Genomic DNA, 7,488 nt, shown 5'->3' on the forward strand with positions numbered 1-7,488 from the left:
ACGCGTGGCTACAACAGTTAGAACTTCATGCTTTCACTGCCCAGGGTCTGAGTTTGATCCCTGGTCAGGGAACTAATATTGGTGAAGAAAATGGTCAATTAAATCTCCATCTATAAAAGGCAAATTGGAGAGGGCAATGGCACCCCACTCCAGTACTTTTGCCTGGAAAGTCCCATGGACAGAGGAGCCTGGTAGGCTGCAGGCCATGGGGTCGCTAAGAGTCGGACACGACTGAGCGACTTCACTTTCACTTTTCACTTTCCTGCATTGGAGAAGGAAATGGCAACCCCCTCCAGTGTTCTTGCCTGGAGAATCCCAGGGACGGGGGAGCCTGGTGGGCTGCCGTCTATGGGGTTGCACAGAGTCGGACACGACTGAAGGGACTTAGCAGTATACAAGGCAAATATTCATATATTATTTATCCCAAGATTTTTAATCATGTCTTGCTTCTTTTTCCTTTCTCCCTGAGTTAGGATTGGACTTGAATCGCTATTAACTATTTTTGGCCATGAGTCAGATGATTCAGGAGATGTATTTGGTGTATACTAATATGCCTTTGCAGCTTCCCTGGTGGCTCAGAAAGTGAGGAATCTGCAATGAGGGAGACCTGGGTTCGATCCTGGGTTGGGAAGATCCCCTGGAGAAGGGCATGGCAACCCACTCCCAGTACTCTTGCCTGGAGAATTCCATGGACAGAGGAGCCTGGTGGGCTATAGTCCATGGGGTCACAGAGTCGGACAGGACTGAGTGACTAACACACACACACAGGAACTAAGATCCCCCGTCATGGAGTGCAGCCAAAAAGAAGCGCTTTGGGCCATGTGGGTGGGAACTGGGAGGCTGCAGGAGGGTTAAGCACACTTGGTAAACCCAGCCATGGTCAGAACTTGCTCAGCTGGCCTTTGCATAGATATTCTTGTGCTGTGCTTAGTCATTCAGTTGTGTCTGACTCTTTGGAACCTCATGGTCTGTAGCCTGTCAGGCCACTCTGTCCATGGGATTCTCCAGGCAAGAATACTCGAGTGGGCTGCCATTCCCTTCTCCAGGGGATCTTCCCAACCCAGGGATCGAACCCAGGTCTCCCGCATTGCAGGCGGATTCTTTGCCATCTGAGCTACAAGGAAAGTCTATGCATGGCCTTTGCATAGATATCCTTAGGGGCTCTTCATTTCCAGTTTCATTCGGAAGGGTTTCTATGTCTGGAGTTTCTGTCTGCCTCAAACACAGTTTAAAATTGCAAATGAAGCATTTATATAAATCCCTGATGTTGTGGCTCACATTCATTTCCTTTTCTCTGGCGAGGGTTGAGTCGGGTGGCCCAACCGAGAGATCCTGACTCCTATCTACGTCTGGTACCTGTGCTCTTCCTTGGGGCTCTCTGTGATCTACCAGAACCCAAAGACCATGCGCTGGCTCATCCCTCCTCAGTGCACAGACAGAGGCTCAGAATCACTGTGTTCCTGACAGCCAAACGGGCTGTCCTTTCCTCCCACTCACAAAGAACCACACGTTTCTTCCTTTGTCTTTTTATCACTGGGAACCCATTTCTCAGTATGGTGTGGGGTCCATTTTCTAGCTCCCAATTTTTGACATGGGGTGAAACACGAAGCAAAATCAAATCTTATGAGATTGTCAATATCAAATATTATTTCACCTGGAGGAAGGAAGGAAGGAGAGAAAGAAAGAAGGAAGGAAGGAAAGAGGGAAGGCCGGAGAGAAGGAAAGAAAGAAGGAAGGAAAGCTTAAAAAAGTTAGGGCTAGAATTAGGTAACTACACATCTATTCTGCTACCTAATAATAAATGTTATAGTTGATGGACTGCTTCCTCTTCACCAAGCACTGGGCTAAGCAAAGTTTTACATACATTATCTCATTCAGTCATCATAGTAACTGCAAGAAGTCTTATACAAACCCCACCCCATTCAATTATTTCCATTCTAAAGATGCAAAAACCGAAGGTCAGAGTTATCAAGAGACTTGCCCAAAGTCCTTCTCCTCTGACCACAAAAGCCACGAGCGAGATATTGTACCTTTTATGTGACATGGATGGGTTAAAAATCATTAGCCTCAATGACTTCGACCATCTTTTTGCATCATTGTAAGAGTAACAGTATCCAGTGTAGGAAATCTGAGAATTGTACAACATATGATTAAAAAAAAGTTGAAGTCTCTTTAATTGTGTTTTTCTGCTCTATTCTGCTTTTTAACAAATTTGGAATTGTCCTTCTTATCTTGTTTTATACCCTGCCTAAAAAAAGCAATTAATACAGTGTCATGAGTATTGCCCCAAATCATTAAAAATTCTCCAAAAAAACTTACTTGGTTGCATTATACTGACACAAATATTATATCACTAATTGTTCAACTGTTTTCTCCTTATTAGAAAATCAGTTCGCAAATTTTGTTGTCGTGTGACAAAGATCTTTGTACAACATCTCTATTTTTAGACCCCAGTAGCAGCCATGTTCGTCATTTAGAGGTGATTTCCCTTTGACAAGTGTCATCACTTACATTTTCTAGTTGTTTAGTCATGATGCCCTCCATAGGTTGATGTAACAGATAGATGGTACCTGCTGGGAGCTGACACAGCTCTGCCCGGGGTGTGACTGCGTTTCAGCCGGGCCATATGGACCATAGCTGGCCAGGCTCCTCGGCCCACGGGGATCCTGCAGGCAAGAATACTGGCGTGGTGGCCAAGCCCTCCTCTAGGAGATCTTCCTGCGTCTCTTACGCCTCTTGCATTGGCAGGCGGATTCTTCACCGCTAGCGCCTCCTGGAAAGCGCCCTGGGGTGCGAGGGCCCTCACCAGAGGCCAAGAGCCGGCAGAGTGGCTGGACCTGCAGGTCCTGCTTGGTGCTGCTCTGGGCTCGGCCTGGTGCACATTTCTAGGGGAAGCCAGGAGAAGCAGAGTGGAGAGAGCAGGGAGCCTGCACGTGTGGGTGCTTCCCGCCCCTCTGAGAGCTCACTGCTGCCCCCACGGGGTCCGCTCACCCCGGCACCCACGGCTGTCCCCCTCCCCGGGGTGGGGGGTCCTGGTTCTGGACATGCACTTCCTGCAGCCCCCAGGCCTTTGCCTTCCTGCTTCTGCAGCAGACTTCTTACCTACCAAAGAGAAAACAGAGGACAGTGAGCAATAGACTTCCTTTTATTTCTTTTCCCTTTCTTTCACTCCCCAAACCTATGCTTACATGGTCAAATTCCCATTCCTCACTCAGGAAAGAAAGGAGGGGGCCGACTTCTTTCACTAAAAGCAGCAGGAAGAAAAGAAAGGGTAGAAGGTAGAAACACAGCTATTAGACCACATTACTAGCTTTATCTCTGGCTTCATGCTTTTTTAAAAGTCTACCATTTTTTATATTTTAAAATATTTCACTCGAAAAGATTTATTGATTGTGTAGGATGTGCCAAGCACTGTACTTAATGCAGCGGAGAATGGAAATGACCAAGTCTCATCTTAAAAAAAAAAAGTCATAAAACTTTGCTCAGATTGGCTACTTATTCAAAAATTTAGATTATTGCCTATATTAATTTTCCTAGATACTAGAAATGTCAAGCCACTTACTAATAGAGACTAAAAGTCTTAGAAAAAGTCTCTAGCCATTTTTGTTTTATTTTTTGCCCCTTTGTGCCAGAGTTTTCTGTTTCTGATTGCCAAATTTAACAAATAAAAACACAGAACACCCCATTAAATTTTAATTTCAGATAACCAATGTCTTAATACATTTTATGCAGTAGTTCCAGGTATCTCCCAAATATTGCATGAGGTATACTTATACTAAAAAGTGATCTGTTGCTTATCTAAAATTCAAATTACTGTGGCTTCCTGTATTCTATCAGGCACCTCTATTTCTATTGAATAAGAAATGCCATTTATTTTGTATTTGTATTAACTTGGCACATTTCATCCTCACAACATCTCTGTCATATGCTTACCACTGTTCACATTTCACAAGCAAGGAAATTGAGGCCTCTAGAAACAAGTAACTTGTCTGAAGTCACAACACCAGAAAGTGTTAATAGTAAAGCCAGCATTCAAACAGGTTTGCCTGCCACCACAGCTCATGTTCTTTTCTCTGGACTGTTGTTCAGCCTCAAAGCCATGTCAGACTCTTTGCAAGCCCAGAGACTGCGGCATGCCAGGCTCCCCTGTCCTCTATTATTTCCTGGAGCTTGCTCAACTTCATGTCCACTGAGTCCGTGAAGCTACTTAACCATCTCATCCTCTGCTTCCCGCTTCTCCTTTTGGATTTCTTTCTCAGGATTATCTATAATTTAAATATGAACTGGGCCTAGAATGTTCCATTACCATCTGTATTTCAATAGAATGTTCAATTTCCAGTTGAAAGAACAATTTATATAAAATGAGGTGGAAAATTTTCTCTTCTCCACATATTTAGAAGAAACATTTTTGCCCTACACCACTTAAGCAAATGGCACCTCAAGGCTACCTGAAGAAATTATGTTTAAATGTAGACCTTATCCAAAGCAAGTGAACGCTTCACAGTAAGTTTGTAGTAAAACATCGCCCTCTTCTGGACATTCAGGCACCATGCACCAGAGACGGCTAGAAAGGGTTTTTAAAAGTTGAAACAGAAGTACGGTTCAATTATGTGCCCAATTACACAGTGAAAAGCTGTTGTTATCACTTATCAGGTGTATATCTTACTCTTCAAAGAGACTCCTCAGAATTGAAGCAGAAAGACATTTTGGAACTGGCCAGGTAATAATTTTCTATCCATTTTTATGAACGTGGCTGAGTGCTCGGCATAGAAATAGGTAAAATCTTTAATTTCAGGACACATCTTAAATACCCTATAAAAACACCTAACTATAATAATAATCGTAATAATACTTAAACCATCGAATCAAAAGTTCCAATACATCCTGAATAGACAGAACTTCACAAGCATAAAATAAATGGAAAAAGAATATAGTGAATATAGGTGAGCATTCGCACTTTGGTGTCAAATAGACTGCATTAGATTCCCTCTCTTCCATTGATAAGCTATGTGACTTCAGACAACTTATTAAATTTTTTAAGCCTCAGTTTGCTCATCTGTTAAATTATAATTATAAGAGAAGCAACTTAAGTGAAATAAATAAGACAGAGAAAAACAAACACTGTACAGTATCACTTAAATGTGGAAACTAAAAAAGTCAAACAGAAAGTAGAAAAGTGGTTGTCCGGGGCTAGGGTGGAAAACTATGTGGGGGAAATAAGGAGAGGTGGGTAAAAGGGTACAAACTTAAAGATGAATAAGTTCTGAGGATCTAACGTAAAACATGGTGACTATGGTTAATAACAATATATTGTATAGTTGAAAAAAAAAAAGCAGCTAAGTAGGCCAGGTGGAAAGATGAAATAATATCTAACAGAGACAGCTTACTGCTAAGAATCAGACTCTTATTTATGAATTGATATTTTATGATTACTGCCCCATTTATTAATTGTATAGAATGAGCTATTTTAAGTTTTGAAGCAGAAAAAGCCAACAATGTAAAAGAATAAAACCAGTTTTTTTAAAGTGTCTTTATTTTTAAATATTAAAGCTTTGGCTAACAGCTAAGACTTAATAAACCAGATATTTCTCTAAATTATACAAATTTTAGAGTTGTATACTTTTTCAAGGATATTCAGACAAAGATATTTTGAAACAGAAGCCTCAAAAATATGTGAACCTCTGAAGTTCATTGCAAAGACAATCTATACTTTGTTTTTAATTTCAAAACCAAAAAATATGTTAAAAATACATCAATACAGTAGAATATAAAAGAGGAAGGCATCTAAATATTGCTATCATAAGTGATTAAGAATATCCAATTATCTAAAAAACTATCAAGGACTTCCCTGGTGGCTCAGTGGTAAAAGAATCCACACGCTGATGCAGGAGACACAGGTTCAGTCCCTGATCCAGGAAGATCCCACATGCCTTGGAGCGACTAAGCATGTTCACCACAACTATTGAGCCTGTGCTCCAGAGCCCGGGATTTGCAATTGTTGAGTCCATCTGCTGAAACTGCAAAGCCCACGTGCCCTAGAGCCCTGCCCGACTAGAGAAAAGCCCACCCAGTAATGAAGACCCAGCACAGTCAACAATAAATAGATTTTAAAAATAATAATAAAATAAAATACTATCGAATATCAGAAAGTCAGTATACATTTAATTTTTTTGGCACTATTATCATTGGAAGTGACATATAGATGACGCTAAACTATACCAAGTTCCCTTTTGTCTGGTGGAACCACTGTCTCACATTCTGCCTTCCTTCAACCACAGAAAATTAAATGGCCTATAAGGGCACAAGAGAGGAAGAACTGGAGCTGTTAACACTTAAATCTAACTTTGCTAGCAGTGTCTTATAAATCACAAATTTGAGGCAATGATATACTTTTAATTGCCTGGCAAGTTAATTAATTCAGACCCAGCTATTACAATTTTCTATCATTTAACTTAGAATCGAATTCCAACTATGAAGCATGGTATTCCAGAGAGAAGGCTTCCATGTAATTTTCAAACACTTAAGAGCCTTAAAAGCAAGTAATACCAACTAAAATACCAGTAATCTTAACTATGTCTCTTAGTTTTACTATAGAATTTCAGACCCTACTGGCAAATAACCATAGTTTATGCTACATTTGCCTTTTAAAGGAGGTTGAGTCCATGAGAACTATAGAATGAGAAGATTCTGCAAGGATTTGGAAGAGGAATAAAGATGTGGCTGTAGATCACAGCTGCTTGCTCTCCTTTTAAATATATATTATATATATATGTTCGAAGGGCCTGAGTTTTAAATAGGCTGTTTTACCCTTGAGCGCTGATGGTCTTTATCCTCAGATGAAAAGAGCTAACTTTCCATCTGGTCACCACCTCCTATTCTTTTAATGTCCAATCATGGGCAAGACAAAATGATTGCCTCATGAAACTGAAAAGTCCTGGGTTGACTTCAGACGTAGCTGGATCCAAGGGCTCCAATTCTGTGTGTCTTGGTCTTTGGCTTCTGCTTTCACCCTTGTTTGCATTCTAAGGCAGATTCTAGTTAGGTGGTGTCCAGATTAACTACCAATAGGTCCAGTCTTAAATCCACAAGCTGAGCAACCCTCATCAAAACCCCTTTTTCTTTAATCCTCGCAAAGCTGATCTTTATTGGCTTTGCCTGGCCTTGGTAATCAGGTACGTGTGCATGCTCGGTTGTGTCCGGCTCTTTTGCGACCCCATAGACTGTAGCCCGCCAGGCTCCTCTGTCCATGAAATTTTCCAGGCAAGAATATTGGAGTGGGTTGCCATTTCCTACTCCACGAGATCTTCCTGACCCAAAGATAGAACCTGAGTCTCTTGCTTCTCCTGCATTGGCAAGTGGATTCTTTACCAACTGCGCCACCTGGGAAGCCCTTGCTAATCATGTATCCACACTTAAAACATTCATTAAGGCTACAGAGGACAGGAGGAGAAGGGGGTGACAGAGGATGAGATGGTTGGTTGGTATCAC

The sequence above is a fragment of the Muntiacus reevesi genome, chromosome 9 (assembly GCF_963930625.1).
Source record: "Muntiacus reevesi chromosome 9, mMunRee1.1, whole genome shotgun sequence".
Taxonomy (NCBI): domain Eukaryota; kingdom Metazoa; phylum Chordata; class Mammalia; order Artiodactyla; family Cervidae; genus Muntiacus; species Muntiacus reevesi.